The sequence below is a fragment of the Ranitomeya variabilis genome, chromosome 5, assembly GCF_051348905.1.
Source record: "Ranitomeya variabilis isolate aRanVar5 chromosome 5, aRanVar5.hap1, whole genome shotgun sequence".
NCBI classification, from domain to species: domain Eukaryota; kingdom Metazoa; phylum Chordata; class Amphibia; order Anura; family Dendrobatidae; genus Ranitomeya; species Ranitomeya variabilis.
In genome coordinates, this window is record NC_135236.1 from 22,897,118 (window position 1) to 22,917,575 (window position 20,458).

Sequence of the window (20,458 nt, forward strand, 5' to 3'; positions counted from 1 at the left end):
TACACAGCAGGGGAGCAGCTGACGTTACTGAACCCCAATAACACGGCAGCAAGGGTTAACTGTGCATCCAGCACTTCCAGGCACCAACTGGCAGTGTTAGAGCCTAGGGACAGCAGGAGGAGCAGATAGGCGGTATTGCAGCACACACAGCAGTGGAGCAGCTGACGTTACTGAACCCCAATAACACGGCAGCAAGTGTTAACTGTGCATCCAGCACTTCCAGGCACCAACTAGCGGTGTTAGAGCCCAGGGACAGCAGGAGGAGCAGATATGAGGTATTGCAGCACACACAGCAAGGGAGCAGCTGACGTTACTGAACCCCAATAACAGAGGAACGACTGTTGACTGTGCGGACAGCACTTCCAGGCACCAACTGGCGGTGATAGAGCCCAGGGACAGCAAGAGGAGCAGATAGGAGGTATTGCAGCACACACAGCAGGGGAGCAGCTGACGTTACTGAACCCCAATAACACAGCAGCAAGTGTTAACTGTGCATCCAGCACTTCCAGGCACCAACTAGCGGTGTTAGAGCCCAGGGACAGCAGGAGAAGCAGATAGGAGGTATTGCAGCACACACAGCAGGGGAACAGCTGACGTTACTGAACCCCAATAACAGAGGAGCGACTGTTGACTGTGCGGACAGCACTTCCAGGCACCAACTATCGGTGTTGGAGCCCAGGGACAGCAGGAGGTTCAGAGGAACATCGTTTAGGCCGAAGCCTGATTGGAGCAAGTCGAAAGGGAACCTTTAACCCCCACCCCAAAAGGCGTTTGTAGCTGAAAGAGCCAGCTTTTGCATCACAAAGGATGCCAAAGGAAAAGGTGGCTCTTTTCATTATGCTCCTTGCAAACACAGAACTAAACACGTTTAAAGTGTGTCCACTGATACTGTAAAACCATCCCGGAGGAGGGACTTTCCTTTGTAATGTGATGCAGCCCAGCCGTCATTCCTACCCCCTTGGTGCCGTGCGCCGCCTCCTCAGCGTTGATTGATTCCGTCCCGGAGCCTGTGCTGTTGTGTTATCCCTTGGCCAGGCGCACTTTGCGGTGCCCGTCATCTGACATCATTTGGTGTCAGGCTGGCCGAGATCCCGCCTCGCAGTGTCATCTAATGTAATCCCACCGCGGGCCTGGGATCCATGGCCATGCACAGTGCATATCCTCGCCTCTCACTCCCCTCCCTCCGGCTTCTTCAGACTGTGCGGTGTCACGGCCGTGGCATGCTATTAGGGATCAGCTGACGGCGCACAGTCTGAAGAAGGTGGAGGGAGATGAGTGAGAGGCGGAGGTGAAGATATGCACTGCGCATGGCCATGGATCCCAGGCCCGCAGTGTGATTAAATCAGAAGACACTGCGAGGCGGGATCTCGTCCAGCGCGGCTGCACAGGCGCAGCCAGCCTGACACCAAATGATGTCAGAAGACGGGCACCACAAAGTGTGCCTGGCCAAGGGATAACATAACAGCGCTGGCTCCGGGACAGAATTAAACAACGCGGAGGAGGCGGCGTACGTCGCCAAAGGGGTAGGAATGATGGGTGTGCTGCGTTACATTACAAAGGAAAGTCCCACCTCCGGGATGGTTTTATGGTATCAGTGGACACACTTTAAGGGTATGTGCACACATCCGGATTTCTTGCAGAAATTTCCTGAAGAAAACCGGAAATTTTCTGCAAGAAATCCGCATTTTTTTTTTTTGCGGTTTTTTTCCGTTTTTTTCGCGTTTTTTTTAGCATTCTGCAAGCGTAATTAGCTTGCAGAATGCTAAAGTTTTCCAAGCGATCTGTAGCATCGCTTGGAAAACTGACTGACAGGTTGGTCACACTTGTGAAACATACTGTTTGACAAGCGTGACCAACTTTTTACTATAGATGCTGCTTATGCAGCATCTATAGTAAAAGATAGAATGTTTAAAAATAATAATAATAAAAAAAAATGCTTATACTCACCTGCAGACCTCAGCGGCGTCCGTTCCGTATAGATGGTGTGTGCGCGCAGGACCTTCCATGACGTCGCGGTCACGTGAGCGGTCACATGACCGGTCTCGACCAATCACAGGACCATGACGTCATCGCAGGTCCTTCACCGCACACCAGCTACAGGAAGACATCGAAGGTGAGTATATCACTATTTTTTATTTTAATTCTTTTTTTTTTAACACTTATATGGTGCCCAGTCCATGGAGGAGAGTCTCCTCTCCTCCACCATGGGTACCAACCGCGCATAATCTGATTACTTCCCGCATGGTGTGCACAGCCCCGTGCGGGAAGTAAGCAGATCAATGGACTCCTAGGTGTGCGGAATCCCCGCAATTCCGCATTTTTAATGAACATGTTGCTTTTTTTTCCCGCGATGCGATTTTTTTCGCGGAAAAAATTGCAACATTTGCACAAAAAGTGCGGAATACACTGTAAATAATAGGAGGCATAGGTTAGCATTTTTGTTCGCGTTTTTTTCACGTTTTTATCTCGGTTTTATAGCGGAAAAAACGCGAAAAAAACCGCAAAAAATCCTGACGTGTGCACATACCCTAAAAGTGTTAAGTTCTGCGTGTGCAAGGAGCTAAACAAAAATAGTTACCTTTTCCTTGTGCAGCATGACTGCTGCACAGGTGGCTATTTCAGTAACAAACACCTGGGGGGGGACAGGTTCCCTTACATTTCAGTTGTTGTGTCAGCGTGGCGGTCGCAGGACACATTGCCGGCTACACAGCTGGGGATCAGCTGACGTTACTGAAACCCAATAACACTGGGTCGTATGCTTTGACTGTGCAGACGGCACTTCTGAGCCTCAACTGGCGGTGTTGGAGCCCAGGAATTACAGTTCAGGTGGTAGAAACATGAACACAACAGGAGACCTGGATACTGTAGACAGTCACCCAATTATTTAATCAGGCAGAGGAGTGGTGAATTCCTGCGTGATCCAGGCCTGGTTCATTTTCAGGAAAGTAAGCCAGTCAACGTTATCGGAGGATATTCGCATGCGACGGTCAGTTATTACACCACCTGCAGCACTAAAGACACGTTCCAATAATACACTGGCCGCAGGGCAAGCCAGCACCTCCAATGCATACTGGCTTAGCTCTGGCCATGTATCCAGCTTAGAGACCCAAAACTTGAAAGGGGAAGAGCCGTCTGGGAGTACAGCAAGAGGGCAAGACATGTAGTCTGTCACCATCTGACGGAACCGTTGCCTCCTGCTGACTGGAGCCGTCTGTGATGGTGTAGACATTTGTGGCGGGCACACAAAACTGTGCCACAGTTGGGCCATACTGGTCTTGCCTTGGGCAGAGGCACTGCTTCTGCTCCCTCTTTGTGCAGAGCCTCCTCCACTGCCTTGACGCACTGAGCTGCTTTGTAAAGCACTAGCAGCACTTCTCTCAGTTGGAATGAAGAAGATGATGGAATTCACCAGTGTGTCTTGGTACTCCCGCATTTTACGCTCCCGGTTCAACGGTGTGATGAGTCTTTGTACGTTGTCCCGGTAGCGAGGATCGAGGAGGGTGAACACCCAATAATCAGACATGTTGAGAATGTGGGCGATGCGGCGGTTGTTTCTCAGGCACTGCAGCATGTAATCAACCATGTGCTGCAGACTGCCAACTGGCCAAGAAACGCTGTCCCCTGCTTGAGGCGTGATCTCTGCCCGCTCGTCATCACCCCACCCTCGCTGTACACACTGACTACTGGACAATTGTGTAACTCCCTCCTCTGGACGGATGTCTTCCTCCTCAATCGACTCCTCCTCATCCTCCTCACAAAGTGTCCCCTGCCTACGTGTTTGTGAGGAACCAAGTGGCGCTGACTGTTCAGAAAATGATGGAAATGGTGAATCCTCATCCTCCACCTCTTCCACAACATCATCCCTTTGCGCTTGCAGTGATTTTTCAAGCAGGCAGATAAGGGGGACAGTCATGCTGACTAGTGCATCATCTGCACTCGCCATCCACGTGGAATAATCGAAGGGACGCCAAACCTGGCAGACGTCCTTCATAGTGGCCCACTCTGTGGTTGTGAAGTCTGAACGGCGCGGAGTGTGACTTCTTTGCACCTGATGCAGCTGGTACTCTATTACTGCTGCCTGCTGCTCACACAACCGCTCCAACATATGTAACGTGGAATTCCACCTGGTAGGTAGGTCACATATGATGCGATGTTCCGGAAGGTGGAATCGGCGCTGCAGAGCCGCAATGCGCGATTTTGCCGTGCTGGAACGCCGCAAGTGAGCACACTCTAGGCGGACCTTGTGCAGCAGTGCATCAAGATCCGGATAGTCCCTCAAAAAACTCTGCATGACTAAGTTGAGCACATGTGCCAGACATGGAATGTGAGTGAGGTTGCCGAGGCCCAGAGCTGCCACCAGATTTCGGCCATTATCACACACTACCCTGCCTGGCTGGAGATTCGCTGCCACAAACCACATATCGCTCTCATGCTTGATGGCATTCCAGAGCTCCTGCGCTGTGTGGCTTCGATTCCCCAAAGAAATTCATTTCAAGACGGCCTGTTGACGTTTGGCCACGGCTGTGCTCATGTCGGTCGTAACAGGTAAACGTTCACGGGTCCATGTGGAGGTGGACTTTGACGGCTCCTGCAGCGATGATTCTGAGGAACTTGTGTAAGAGGAGGAGTCAATGCATACAGACTGGATTCCTGCAATCCTTGAAGTGGGCAGGACACGTCCTGCGCCACTCGCACGATTTGTACCCGGCTCAACAACATTAACCCAATGGGCAGTGAGGGAAAGGTATTGCCCCTGTCAATGTTGACTGGTCCACGCATCAGTGGTGAGGTGGACCTTGCTACTGACGGCGTTCAGTAACGCGTGTTTTATGTGTCCCTCCACATGCTTGTGCAGGGCAGGGACGGCTTGCTTGCTGAAATAAAAGCGGCTGGGCACATTATACTGTGGGACTGCCACTGACTAGTGTTGAGCGATACCGTCCGATTCTTGAAAGTATCGGTATCGGAAAGTATCGTCCGATACCGGCAAAGTATCGGATCTAATCCAATACCGATACCCGATACCAATACAAGTCAATGGGACTAAAGTATCGGACGGTATCCCTGATGGTTCCCAGGGTCTGAAGGAGAGGAAACTCTCCTTCAGGCCCTGGGAACCATATTAATGTGTAAAATAAAGAATTAAAATAAAAAATATTGATATACTCACCTCTCCGACGCAGCCTGGACTTTACCACCGTAACCGGGAGCCTTCTTTGCTTAAAATGCGCGAGTTTAATGGTTTCCATGACGTCACGGCTTCTGATTGGTCGCGTGCTGCCCATGTGACCACGACGCGACCAATCACAACAAGCCGTGATGTAATTTTCAGGTCCTGAATGCCTAGAATTAGGCATCAGGACCTGAAAATTACGTCACGGCTTGTTGTGATTGGTCGCGTCGCGGTCACATGGGCGACACGACCAATCACAAGCCATGTCGTCACGGGAGGCAGTAAACGCGCGCATTTTAAAATTACGTCATGGCTTCTGATTGGTCGCGTGCGGCCCATGTGACCGCGACGCGACCAATCACAAGCCGTGACGTAATTTTCAAATCCTGAATGCCTAGAATTAGGCATCAGGACCTGAAAATTACGTCACGGCTTGTTGTGATTGGTCGCGTCGCGGTCACATGGGCGGCACGCGACCAATCAGAAGCCGTGACTAGGGTTGAGCGAAACGAGTCGTTCATTTTCAAAAGTCGCCGACTTTTGGCAAAGTCGAGTTTCATGAAACCCGATCCGACCCCTGTGCGGGGTCGGCCATGCGGTACGCGACTTTTGCGCCAAAGTCGCGTTTCAATGACGCGAAAAGCGCCATTTCTCAGCCAATGAAGGTGAACGCAGAGTGTGGGCAGCGTGATGACATAGGTCCTAGTCCCCACCATCTTAGAGAAGGGCATTGCAGTGATTGGCTTGCTGTCTGCGGCGTCACAGGGGCTATAAAGGGGCGTTCCCACCGACCGCCATCTCACTGCTGCTGATCTGAGCTTAGGGAGAGGTTGCTGCCACTTCGTCAGAAGCAGGGATAGCGTTAGGCAGGGTCCATTAACCACCAAACCGCTTGTGCTGTAGCGATTTCCACTGTCCAACACCAACTTCGGTGTGCAGGGACAGTGGAAGCTACATTTTTTTTTTTTCCTCAGCGCTGTAGCTCATTGGGCTGCCCTAGAAGGCTCCCTGATAGCTGCATTGCTGTGTGTACGCCACTGTGGAAACCAACTGCTTTTTTCAAAGCACAAATCCTCTTGTTCCTTCCTTTCTGCACAGCTATCTTTTTTGTTTGTCCACACTTTTTATTTAATTTGAGCATCAGTCCACTCCTTATTGCTGCCTGCCATACCTGGCTGAGATTACTGCAGGGAGATAGTAATTGTAGGACAGTCCCTGTTTTTTTTTTTTTTTTTTTTGTGGGAGATTAAGATTGGCATTTCTGCTAGAGTGCCATCCCTGTGTGTGCCATCTCTCACTCAGTGGGCCATAGAAAGCCTATTAATTTTTTTGCTTGATTTGGGTTCTAAAATCTACCTGAAAAAAAATCACTATATCAATCAGTGGGAGAAAAATATTGGCCTCAAGGCTTGTGTGCCACTCCTGACTCCTGTGTGTGCCATCTCTCACTCAGTGGGCCATAGAAAGCCTTTGTTTTTTTTAATAATTGGTTACTAAATTGTCCCTGAAAAAATCATTTTATCTTATTCGGTTTCTAAAGTCTCCCTGAGAAAAAAAAAAAAAATAGGTGGGAGATTAATATTGACATTTGTGCTTGAGTGACAGTCCTGCGTGTGTGGCATCTCTGTGATTTGGTGCCACAGAAAACAGAGTGTGTAACATTGTGCCTGATTTTCCTTGTGGTCTCACCAACCTGTTAAGGGATATTGAAATCATACTGAAGTTATAGCTCACCGTGTAAGTTGTTTGACAGCAACAAATAAAGTTACTTTGGTTAAGATTTTAAAACAATGAGGAAGTCTGGTGCAAGAGGTCGTCGTGGGCGTTCATTGTCAGCTGGTAATGATGGTAGTGGTAGTGGATCATCAGGTGGTCGTGGGGATAAAAATATTCCACCTAAGTCTGGAGCTGTGGAGCCAGTTTCGTCATCTGGCTACACAAGGCCTCGAACGCTCTCTTTTCTGGGAGTAGGAAAACCGCTTTTAAAGCCGGAGCAGCAACAGCAAGTTTTGGCTTACCTTGCAGACTCAGCCTCTTGCTCTTTTGCCTCCTCTTCTGAAACTGGTAAATGTAAAAGCAGCGCGTCGCTTGTGGATGTTCACGGTCAGGGACAAGTCGCTTCCTTGTCCTCTTCAGCAAAAACTACAAGAGAGAAGGATGCAGCAGGCGACACAACGGGTTACTCCATGGAGCTCTTTACACATACCGTCCCTGGCTTAGAAAGTGAAACACTTAACAGGCCATGCCCATTACAAGTAGATTCTGACATGGAGTGCACTGATGCACAGCCACAGCCAGAGTACTATGCTGCTCCTTTGACTCAGACCACAACATTGCCCTCTCAGGGTACTGATCCACAATCAGACCCTGATGAGACTATGTTGCCCCGCCACGAACGCTATACCACCGACCGACACGGTGACACAGACGAAGTTGCACAGGAGCTCGAAGAGGAGGTAATAGATGACCCAGTTGTTGACCCCGATTGGCAGCCATTGGGGGAACAGGGTGCAGGCGGCAGTAGTTCAGAAGCGGAGGTGGAGGAGGGGCCGCAGCAGGCATCAACATCGCAACAGGTTCCATCTGCCGGGCCCGTATCTGGCCCAAAATGCGTGTCAAAGCCAAAACCTGTTGGAGGACAGCGTGGCCATCCGGTTAAAACTCAGTCTGCAATCCCTGAAAAGGGATCCGATGCTAGGAAGAGTGCAGTCTGGCATTTTTTTAAACAACATCCAATCGATCAGCGCAAAGTCATCTGTCAAAAATGTTCAACTAGCTTAAGCAGAGGTCAGAATCTGAAAAGTCTCAATACTAGTTGCATGCATAGACACTTAACCACCATGCATTTTCAAGCCTGGACTAACTACCAAACGTCCCTTAAGGTTGTAGCACCCTCGGCCAATGAAGCTAGTCAGCAACGCAACATCCCTTCCGTCACTGTAAGGCCACCATTTTCCGCACCACCGGCAGTATCTGTGCAGGTTTATTTGCCAGCCAAAAGCAGTCAGGGTCAGGGAATCACCAGTTTTGTAGGAGGAAATATTGCATCTAGGGAACCGGCGGAAACAATACCGTCTCCAACCGTCTCTCAGTCTGCCATGTCCACCGGCACACCCGAAAGTTCCACGATCTCCAGCTCTCCAGTCCAGCTCACCCTACATGAGACTCTGGTTAGAAAAAGGAAGTACTTATCCTCGCATCCGCGTACACAGGGTTTTAACGCCCACATAGCTAGACTAATCTTGTTAGAGATGATGCCCTACCAGTTAGTTGAAAGCGAAGCTTTCAAAGCCCTGATGGAGTACGCTGAACCACGATACGAGCTACCCAGTCGACACTTTTTTTTCCAGAAAAGCCATCCCAGCCCTGCACCAGCATGTTAAACAGCGCATCGTCCATGCACTCAGGCAATCTGTGAGTACAAAGGTGCACCTGACTACAGATGCATGGACCAGCAGGCATGGCCAGGGACGTTATGTGTCCATCACGGCACACTGGGTGAATGTGGTGGATGCAGGGTCCACAGGGGACAACAATTTCGGGACAGTTGTGCCTAGCCCACGGTCTAGGAAACAGTTGGCTGTAGGCGTTCGCACCCCCTCCTCCTCCTCCTCGTCCTCCTGCAGAAGCTACAGCTCTTCCACAGACCGCAGTCGGCCAACCACTCCATCGGCAGATGACACTGTTGCACACCAGTTGTCCCATTATGGGCCAGCTACTGGCAAGCATCAGCAGGCTGTATTGGCTATGAAGTGTTTGGGCAACAACAGACACACCGCGGAAGTTCTGTCCGAGTTCTTGCAACAAGAAACGCAGTCGTGGCTGGGCACAGTAGATCTTGAGGCAGGCAAGGTAGTGAGTGATAACGGAAGGAATTTCATGGCTGCCATCTCCCTTTCCCAACTGAAACACATTCCTTGCCTGGCTCACACCTTAAACCTGGTGGTGCAGTGCTTATTGAAAACTTATCCTGGGTTCTCCGACCTGCTCCTCAAAGTGCGTGGACTTTGCTCACATATCCGACGTTCGCCTGTACACTCCAGCCGTATGCAGACCTATCAGCGGTCTTTGAACCTTCCCCAGCATCGCCTAATCATAGACGTTGCAACAAGGTGGAACTCAACACTGCACATGCTTCAGAGACTGTGCCAACAGAGGCGGGCTGTTATGTTTTTGTGGGAGGATACACATACACGGGCAGGCAGTAGGATGGCAGACATGGAGTTGTCAGGTGTGCAGTGGTCGAAGATACAAGACATGTGTCAAGTCCTTCAGTGTTTTGAGGAATGCACACGGCTGGTTAGTGCAGACAACGCCATAATAAGCATGAGCATCCCCCTAATGTGTCTGCTGATGCAAAGTTTGACGCACATAAAGGATCAGGCGTCTGCACCAGAGGAAGAGGAAAGCCTTGATGACAGTCAGCCATTGTCTGGTCAGGGCAGTGTACAGGACGAGGTAGCGGGCGAATAGGAGGTGGAGGACGAGGAGGATGATGGGGATGAGTATATTTTTAATGTGGAAGCTTTCCCGGGGGCACTGGAAATTGGTTGCGTGGCAAGGCCGGGTTCTGGTTTTTTGAGGGACACAAGTGACGTAGATTTGCCTGAAACTGCCCCTCAACCAATCACAACCGGAGATTTGACAACTGGAACTTTGGCCCACATGGCGGATTATGCCTTACGTATCCTAAAAAGGGACACACGTATTACAAAAATGATGAACGATGACGATTACTGGTTGGCCTGCCTCCTTGATCCATGCTATAAAGGCAAATTGCAAAATATTATGCCACATGAGAACTTGGAACTAATATTAGCAACCAAACAATCAACTCTTGTTGACCGTTTGCTTCAGGCATTCCCAGCACACAGCGCACGTGATCGTTCTCACACGAGCTCCAGGGGGCAGCAGACTAGGAGTGTTAGGGGTGCACACATCAGAAGTGGCGTTGGACAGAGGGGTTTTCTGACCAGGTTGTGGAGTGATTTTGCTATGACCGCAGACAGGACAGGTACTGCTGCATCAATTGAAAGTGACAGGCGACAACATTTGTCCAGTATGGTTACTAACTATTTTTCATCCCTTATTGATGTTCTCCCTCAACCGTCATTCCCATTTGATTACTGGGCATCAAAATTAGACACCTGGCCAGAATTGGCAGAATATGCATTGCAGGAGCTTGCTTGCCCGGCAGCAAGTGTCCTATCAGAAAGAGTATTCAGTGCTGCAGGTTCAATATTAACTGAAAAAAGGACTCGTCTGGCTACCCAAAATGTTGATGATCTAACATTCATTAAAATGAACCACAACTGGATTTCGAAATCTTTTGGCCCACCTTGCCCGGCTGACACCTAGCTTTCCTATGAAAAGCTCTTGCCTGTGGACTACTGTGAATTACTTTTCTAATGTCTAATTTGCTGCAGCTGATTGTCCAGCATACGACATGTTTACACCTCCCTAAATGGCCAAACTCCCCACGCGGGGCCGTGGTATCGCGACTTGGCGCAAGCACCCGTGAGACTGCTGTTTGTCTGAAGAGGTGGGTGTGCTCGCTTTTGGTCGAAGGCATTGCTACTGGGTCCCTCATAGTACAATAAAGTGTCTCTGGCGGTGGTGGTGCGCACCCAACGTCAGACACACTGTTGTAACATGAGGGGCCCTGGGCCTGTACCGCCGGCCACAAGAGAGTTCACCCACCCCCAGGTCAAACATTGCTCTACCACTTCCACAGTTATCTCTCACACTTCCACCAATGTTTAGTCTATGCGCTGACATCTTTCCATACCTGCTACTGACAATACCATTGTGTTGACATGTATGATGGTACTTAACATAGTCAGGGGCAGTGTCCTCTATTTACCACAGTAAATACTTTGCGCTAAATTAGTAGGTCTGAAACAATGCAGAGGATCCCACCCCTGAACCTAATGATTGAACCGTTTAGTGTTTTTGTTTTTTTTTAGACATTCACATTTATTTGTTGTTTTTGACTACTAACTGGCAGACACTCATTACAATCGGCCTCCGTTGACCAGACCACTGCTGCCCGTGTACCCCTGGAACCTATTTTACAGTGCCTACAGCCAGCCCATTTTATTATGTTAGGCCTTGGAAGCCTGTCTGCAGTCCCTCCTTCCACTAGGCCTCCACTGACCTGACCACTGCTGCCCGTGTCCCCCTGGAACCAATTATAAAGTGCCTACAGCCAGCCCATTTTATTATGTTAGGCCTTCGAAGCCTGTTTGCGGTCCCTCCTTCCACTAGGCCTCCACTGACCTGACCACTGCTGCCCGTGAACCCCTGGAACCTATTTTACAGTGCCTACAGCCAGCCCATTTTATCATGTTAGGCCTTCGAAGCCTGTCTGTGGTCCCTCCTTCCACTAGGCCTCCACTGACCTGACCACTGCTGCCCGTGTCCCCCTGGAACCAATTATAAAGTGCCTACAGCCAGCCCATTTTATTATGTTAGGCCTTGGAAGCCTGTCTGCGGTCCCTCCTTCCACTAGGCCTCCACTGACCTGACCACTGCTGCCCGTGTACCCCTGGAACGTATTTTACAGTGCCTACAGCCAGCCCATTTTATTATGTTAGGCCTTCGAAGCCTGTCTGCGGTCCCTCCTTCCACTAGGCCTCCACTGACCTGACCACTGCTGCCCGTGTCCCCCTGGAACCAATTATAAAGTGCCTACAGCCAGCCCATTTTATTATGTTAGGCCATGGAAGCCTGTCTGCGGTCCCTCCTTCCCCTAGGCCTCCACTGACCTGACCACTGCTGCCCGTGTACCCCTGGAACCTATTTTACAGTGCATAGAGCCTATTTTTTTTATTTTATTTAATATTAATAAAGCCATGATGCACTACGCTGTACCACGCTATGAGCTACCCAGTTGACAATTCTTTTGCGAGAAAAGTCATCCCAACCCTCCACCAGCATGTTAAAGACCACATTGTCCTTTCATTCTGTCAATCTGTGAGTCCAAAGGTACACCTGACAACAGACACATGGAGCAGTAGGCATGGCCACGGAAGGTTACGTGTCCTTTGTGGCGCAATGGGTTAATGTATTGGATGCATGTTCCACACAGGGGACAGCCTGGTAAGTCTGTCTGCAGTCCCTAATTCAAGTTGTCCTCAAATGAATAAATCTGAGCTTCCACCTTCTGGCTCTCATTAAGTGCTGTTTTTAAAAGATTGGTGGTTCCGGCCTACTAACGGTGTCTGCCCCTGCCTGGTGTTGTCCTCAACTGAATAAAGCTGAGCTTCTACCTTCTGGCTCTGATTAAGCTTTTTTTTTTTTTTTTTTAATTGCTGGATGGGGCCTAATACCTCTGTTTGCTGCTCCCTGGTGTTTGTCCTCAACTGAATAAAGCTGAGCTTCTACCTTCTGGCTCTCATTAAGTGCTGTTTTTTAAAAGATTGGTGGTTCCGGCCTACTAACGGTGTCTGCCTCTGCCTGGTGTTGTCCTCAACTGAATAAAGCTGAGCTTCTACCTTCTGGCTTTTGGCCTATAGTATCAGATATTAAACTGCATTTGGCCTTCAACTTTGGTTACGGCCTACTAACGGTGTCTGCCGCTCCCTGGTGTTTGTCCTCAACTGTATAAAGCTGAGCTTCAACCTTCTGGCTCTCATTAAGTGCTGTTTTTTAAAAGATTGGTGGTTCCGGCCTACTAACGGTGTCTGCCCCTGCCTGGTGTTGTCCTCAACTGAATAAAGCTGAGCTTCTACCTTCTGGCTCTGATTAAGCTTTTTTTTTTTTTTTTTAATTGCTGGATGGGGCCTAATACCTCTGTTTGCTGTTCCCTGGTGTTTGTCCTCAACTGAATAAAGCTGAGCTTCTACCTTCTGGCTCTCATTAAGTGCTGTTTTTTAAAAGATTGGTGGTTCCGGCCTACTAACGGTGTCTGCCCCTGCCTGGTGTTGTCCTCAACTGAATAAAGCTGAGCTTCTACCTTCTGGCTTTTGGCCTATAGTATCAGATATTAAACTGCATTTGGCCTTCAACTTTGATTACGGCCTACTAACGGTGTCTGCCGCTCCCTGGTGTTTGTCCTCAACTGTATAAAGCTGAGCTTCAACCTTCTGGCTCTCATTAAGTGCTGTTTTTTAAAAGATTGGTGGTTCCGGCCTACTAACGGTGTCTGCCGCTCCCTGGTATTTGTCCTCAACTGTATAAAGCTGAGCTTCAACCTTCTGGCTCTCATTAAGTGCTGTTTTTTAAAAGATTGGTGGTTCCGGCCTACTAAAGGTGTCTGCCCCTGCCTGGTGTTGTCCTCAACTGAATAAAGCTGAGCTTCTACCTTCTGGCTTTTGGCCTATAGTATCAGATATTAAACTGCATTTGGCCTTCAACTTTGGTTACGGCCTACTAACGGTGTCTGCCGCTCCCTGGTGTTTGTCCTCAACTGTATAAAGCTGAGCTTCAACCTTCTGGCTCTCATTAAGTGCTGTTTTTTAAAAGATTGGTGGTTCCGGCCTACTAACGGTGTCTGCCGCTCCCTGGTGTTTGTCCTCAACTGTATAAAGCTGAGCTTCAACCTTCTGGCTCTCATTAAGTGCTGTTTTTTAAAAGATTGGTGGTTCCGGCTTACTAACGGTGTCTGCCCCTGCCTGGTGTTGTCCTCAACTGAATAAAGCTGAGCTTCTACCTTCTGGCTTTTGGCCTACAGTAGCAAATATTAAACTGCATTTGGCCTATTAGTGTGTTTGGGCCCTTAAAACAGTGTCTGCTGCTCCTGGGTTTGCTACTCCACTCAACAAAGCAATGCCGCCTGTTTAGTCCTGTTACCAATTTTGAACTGCATTTAGCCTACTTTATTCTTTGGCCCTAAATCTGTTTCCTCCTCATCCCCATAAGGGATGGGGGCAGTGTTCTGGATCACTGCGTTGAGAAACACGTGATGGTGTCCCCGCGGTGTTGGATGTTTTGGTCTCCCCGAGGCCAATCATCTGTTCCTTCACAGCCTTTTACTAGGCACTGCTCCTAATAGTCAGATTCCTACTCCACACTGATGAGGGGCAAACACCCCGAAACAGCTGTCTGTGGATGGATACCATGCTTGGCATAGGTGGTTTTCCTGTATTGGATGCTGCCCTTCCCGTGGTTGTTCCTTCCCGGGGAAAGGTCTGGCTATTCACTGCTTGCGTTGAGAAACACGTGATGGTGTCTCCGCAGCTATCTTACATGCATTTGCATATTTCCCATAAGGGATGGGGGCAGTGTTCTGGATCACTGCGTTGAGAAACACGTGATGGTGTCTCCGCGGTGTTGGATGTTTTGGTCTCCCCGAGGCCAATCATCTGTTCCTTCACAGCCTTTTACTAGGCACTGCTCCTAATAGTCAGATTCCTACTCCACACTGATGAGGGGCAAACACCCCGAAACAGCTGTCTGTGGATGGATACCATGCTTGGCATAGGTGGTTTTCCTGTATTGGATGCTGCCCTTCCCGTTGTTGTTCCTTCCCGGGGAAAGGTCTGGCTATTCACTGCTTGCGTTGAGAAACACGTGATGGTGTCTCCGCAGCTATCTTACATGCATTTGCATATTTCCCATAAGGGATGGGGGCAGTGTTCTGGATCACTGCGTTGAGAAACACGTGATGGTGTCTCCGCGGTGTTGGATGTTTTGGTCTCCCCGAGGCCAATCATCTGTTCCTTCACAGCCTTTTACTAGGCACTGCTCCTAATAGTCAGATTCCTACTCCACACTGATGAGGGGCAAACACCCCGAAACAGCTGTCTGTGGATGGATACCATGCTTGGCAAAGGTGGTTTTCCTGTATTGGATGCTGCCCTTCCCGTGGTTGTTCCTTCTCGGGGAAAGGTCTGGCTACTCACTGCTTGCGTTGAGAAACACGTGATGGTGTCTCCGCAGCTATCTTACATGCATTTGCATATTTCCCATAAGGGATGGGGGCAGTGTTCTGGATCACTGTGTTGAGAAACACGTGATGGTGTCTCCGCGGTGTTGGATGTTTTGGTCTCCCCGAGGCCAATCATCTGTTCCTTCACAGCCTTTTACTAGGCACTGCTCCTAATAGTCAGATTCCTACTCCACACTGATGAGGGGCAAACACCCCGAAACAGCTGTCTGTGGATGGATACCATGCTTGGCATAGGTGGTTTTCCTGTATTGGATGCTGCCCTTCCCGTGGTTGTTCCTTCCCGGGGAAAGGTCTGGCTATTCACTGCTTGCGTTGAGAAACACGTGATGGTGTCTCTGCAGCTATCTTACATGCATTTGCATATTTCCCATAAGGGATGGGGGCAGTGTTCTGGTTCACTGCGTTGAGAAACACGTGATGGTGTCTCCGCGGTGTTGGATGTTTTGGTCTCCCCGAGGCCAATCATCTGTTCCTTCACAGCCTTTTACTAGGCACTGCTCCTAATAGTCAGATTCCTACTCCACACTGATGAGGGGCAAACACCCCGAAACAGCTGTCTGTGGATGGATACCATGCTTGGTATAGGTGGTTTTCCTGTATTGGATGCTGCCCTTCCCGTGGTTGTTCCTTCCCGGGGAAAGGTCTGGCTATTCACTGCTTGCGTTGAGAAACACGTGATGGTGTCTCTGCAGCTATCTTACATGCATTTGCATATTTCCCATAAGGGATGGGGGCAGTGTTCTGGTTCACTGCGTTGAGAAACACGTGATGGTGTCTCCGCGGTGTTGGATGTTTTGGCCTCCCCGAGGCCAATCATCTGTTCCTTCACAGCCTTTTACTAGGCACTGCTCCTAATAGTCAGATTCCTACTCCACACTGATGAGGGGCAAACACCCCGAAACAGCTGTCTGTGGATGGATACCATGCTTGGCATAGATGGTTTTCCTGTATTGGATGCTGCCCTTCCCGTGGTTGTTCCTTCCCGGGGAAAGGTCTGGCTATTCACTGCTTGCGTTGAGAAACACGTGATGGTGTCTCCGCAGCTATCTTACATGCATTTGCATATTTCCCATAAGGGATGGGGGCAGTGTTCTGGATCACTGCGTTGAGAAACACGTGATGGTGTCCCCGCGGTGTTGGATGTTTTGGTCTCCCCGAGGCCAATCATCTGTTCCTTCACAGCCTTTTACTAGGCACTGCTCCTAATAGTCAGATTCCTACTCCACACTGATGAGGGGCAAACACCCCGAAACAGCTGTCTGTGGATGGATACCATGCTTGGCATACGTGGTTTTCCTGTATTGGATGCTGCCCTTCCCGTGGTTGTTCCTTCCCGGGGAAAGGTCTGGCTATTCACTGCTTGCGTTGAGAAACACGTGGTGGTGTCTCCGCAGCTATCTTACATGCATTTGCATATTTCCCATAAGGGATGGGGGCAGTGTTTTGGATCACTGCGTTGAGAAACACGTGATGGTGTCTCCGCGGTGTTGGATGTTTTGGTCTCCCTGAGGCCAATCATCTGTTCCTTCACAGCCTTTTACTAGGCACTGCTCCTAATAGTCAGATTCCTACTCCACACTGATGAGGGACAAACACCCCGAAACAGCTGTCTGTGGATGGATACCATGCTTGGCATACGTGGTTTTCCTGTATTGGATGCTGCCCTTCCCGTGGTTGTTCCTTCCCGGGGAAAGGTCTGGCTATTCACTGCTTGCGTTGAGAAACATGTGATGGTGTCTCAGCAGCTATCTTACATGCTGGTACATTGACCTAGACCACTACATTCCCCTTGCACTCTACACAGCCAGAATCTGACCCTGCTGAAAGTAAGGTTCCCCTTCCCGCATGTTATACCACCTTACACAGGGACAAAGAGGAAGGTGCAGATGAAAGTGCAGGTTCCTTCATCAGGTGGGGGGGCATACTCGTTGGCGACGTCACTGGCACAGGGCCCCTCAGAGTACGCAAAAGTGTTGCTGCTGGTGGGAGGCGCCCCCGCCGTGCAAACACACCGCTGAACTTTGAGGGGCCCTGTGCCAGTGCCAATGCCAACGAGGGGGCCTCCCTGCTTGCTTAGGATCACAGCACTTGCAAACTTGACATACTTACCTCTCACTGCTCCACCGCCGTGACGTAGTCCATGTTTCCTGGGCCCACTAAAAGCTTGAACCAGCCCCACCCTCCACAACTTTTGCAAAATGACCCCCAAGTTCCAATGCCCAACTATTATTATAAAGTTAATTAAGATTGACAAGCTTCAGAAACAAGAGTGGATGTTTTTGGCATTAAAATGGGCACTGTAGGTGTTTTCCTGTCCTCCACTCACTGCCGACTATGCTTCCCCATTGACTTGCATTGGGTTTCGTGTCTCGGTCAATCCCCAACTTTTAGCGATAATCGGCCGACTGCACTCGACTCGACTCTGGACAAAGTCGGGTTTCACAAAACCCGACTCGATCTTAAAAAAATGAAAGTCGCTCAACCCTAGCCGTGACGTCACGGAAACCATTAAACGCGCGCATTTTAAGCAAAGAAGGCTCCCGGTTACAGCGGTAAAGTCCAGGGGCCTCAGGACAGGTGAGTATATCCCTATTTTTTATTTTAATTATTTATTTTACACATTTATATGGATCCCAGGGCCTGAAGGAGAGTTTCCTCTCCTTCAGACCCTGGGAACCATACACTGGAAACTTCCGATTCCGATTCCCGATACCACGAAAGTATCGGATCTTGGTATCGGAATTCCGATACCGCTAAGTATCGGCCGATACCCGATACTTGCGGTATCGGAATGCTCAACACTACCAATGACATCAAGTCACGGAAGTTGTCAGTCTCCACCAGCCTGAATGACAGCATTTCCAGTGACAGAAGTTTGGCAATGCCTGCAGTCAGAGCCTGTGCTCGTGGGTGGTTTGCTGAGAAAGGCCGCCTTTTCTCCCATGCCTGTACTACCGATGGATGTAGACTGGGCTGGGAGTGTGTGGATGACTGGGAACGTGGTGCTGCAGGTGGAATTACAGTGGGTCTCTGGACAACAGTGCCAGAGGTTCTTCCATGGCGATCCTGTGAGGAAGCCGAACCAGCTGCGTGTGAGCTGGAGGAAGAGTCAACACGAGCTGAAGAGGTGGTAGCTGCCGCTGTTGGTTGGCCTAGCTCTTCAGTGTGTTTTTGTAACTCCGCCGCGTGCCTGGTCCGCACATGTTTGCACATGTTGGAGGTATTGAGGTAGCTGACATTTCTCCCTCTTTTGACTTTCTGATGACACACCTTGCATTTGACATAGCAAATGTCATCTGCAACTGTGTCAAAAAAGGCCCAGGCACTGCAAGTCTTGGGAGCGCCCTTTTTGGCTTTTGGAAGAGACATGCTCCTAATGGGTGCCAAAGTGGAGGCTACAGGATCTGCAGTCTTCCCCCTCCCTCTCCCTCTTTGGCCCATTCGGGGAATCTCTTCCTCAGAGCTGCTCCCACCACCTTCCTGTCCCTCACGCCACGATGGGTCAAGGACCTCATCATCTACACTACCCTCTGCCACCAACTGCTCCTCCTGGGTAGTCTCAGCAGCAGAGCACGCACCAGAAAGTGGCACCTGAGTGTCATCAGCGGATGCGTTCTGCGGTGTGGTGACCGGAGGCACTGGCCCACCCGCCTCTTCAGACTCCGAGAGAAAAAGCTGTTGGGCATCACTGCACACTGCCTCTTCTTCCATTTCTCCAATGCTGCTTGGCTGGCCCCCTGTTTCCAAGCCAAGAGATTCAGAGAACAGAAGTAGAGACGGCTCCTGTCCTGGGCTCTCTGTCTGCCTGGGCAATTTGGCAGGTGGTGAAGAGACAGATGGGTGCTCTCCAGCGCTCTGTGTCTGAGAGGATGTGGCACTAATTGAAGTCGATGCGTTAGCTGCCATCCATCCAACAACGGCTTCAATTTGGTCTTCATGCAGCAGCGGTGTACAGCGCTCTCCGACAAAGCTGCGCATGAAGGACTGTTCCCTGCTGAAACTGGGTGATGATGAGTCACCGGTGCCCGCAGTAGGCACAGAATCCCCACGTCCTCTCCCTGCTCCGTGCCCATGCCCACATGCCTTACTCCCTGCCTTCTTCATCTTGGTTGACTGATAAAGATAAGCAGAAAAGTACTAACGGCTTTGTGTGCTTATTCCTGAACAGCTCCTAACAGGTATAAGAAACACTAATTTTCTAAAGTGTGGACTAGACTTTAATATGAGCTAATGTGGCCTACACAACTGTAAAGTGGTGTGTTTGGTGAACTTTATTATTTATTTATTTTTGGGGGGCTGAACTGACAACAGGGAGAGCTGCACTCACACGGAGACCGTGCAGACAGCCGTAAACGGCGCTGCAAGGCCCCAAAAACCTCCTCTACGTTATCCTATGTAGTGTTTTTCCACAATTTAGCTGGATACGGGTGGAAAGACACTAATAGGAATTTTTTGAAAAAATGTGCAGCAGCCTGCACTACTTAAAAAAAAGGAAAATGGATTTTACGGTATGACGCAGTGACGCACCCTGAGCTGGATACAACCGGCTATGGCTGCACACAGACTACAGGGCGAGCTGCAGTCACACGGAGACCGTGCAGACAGCCATAAACGGCGCTGCAAGGCCCAAAAAAACTACTCTACGTTATCCTATGTAGTGTTTTTCCACAATTTAGCTGGATACGGGTGGAAAGACACTAATAGGAATTTTTTAAAAAAATGTGCAGCAGCCTGCACTACTTAAAAAAAAGGAAAATGGATTTTACGGTATGACGCAGTGACGCACCCAGAGCTGGATACAACCGGCTATGGCTGCACACAGACTACAGGGCGAGCTGCAGTCACACGGAGACCGTGCAGACAGCTGTAAACAGCACTGCAAGGCCCAAAAACACTCCTCTACATTATCCTATCTAGTGTTTTTCCACAATTTAGCTGGATATGGGTGGAAAGACACTAATAGGAATTTTTGGAAAAAATGTGCAGCAGCCTGCACTACTTAAAAAAAAGGAAAATGGATAGAACAATATGAGTCAGTGAACCACCCTGAGCTGAATGCAACCAGCTATGGCTGCACACAGACTACAGAGCGGGCTGCACTCACTCACACACACAGAAAAAAAAACCTTGCAAATCGCTGTGAAAACAGCGCTGCAAGGCAAGAGCAAGGTGAACACACAGCGGTTGCTAAGTTAGCCTGGGAAAAGCACAATGGATGAAATCGCTATTTCTACTGGCCCTCAGACAGTACACAGCATCCTATGCCTAACTGAATTCACAGCAGAGTGACCAGAAAGGGCGTCAGCGTTTTTTATAGTGCATCATGACATCATTTCAGCAGCCAATCAGAGCCTTGCCAGTAGTTTCATGCCCACCATGCTGAACAGGATGTG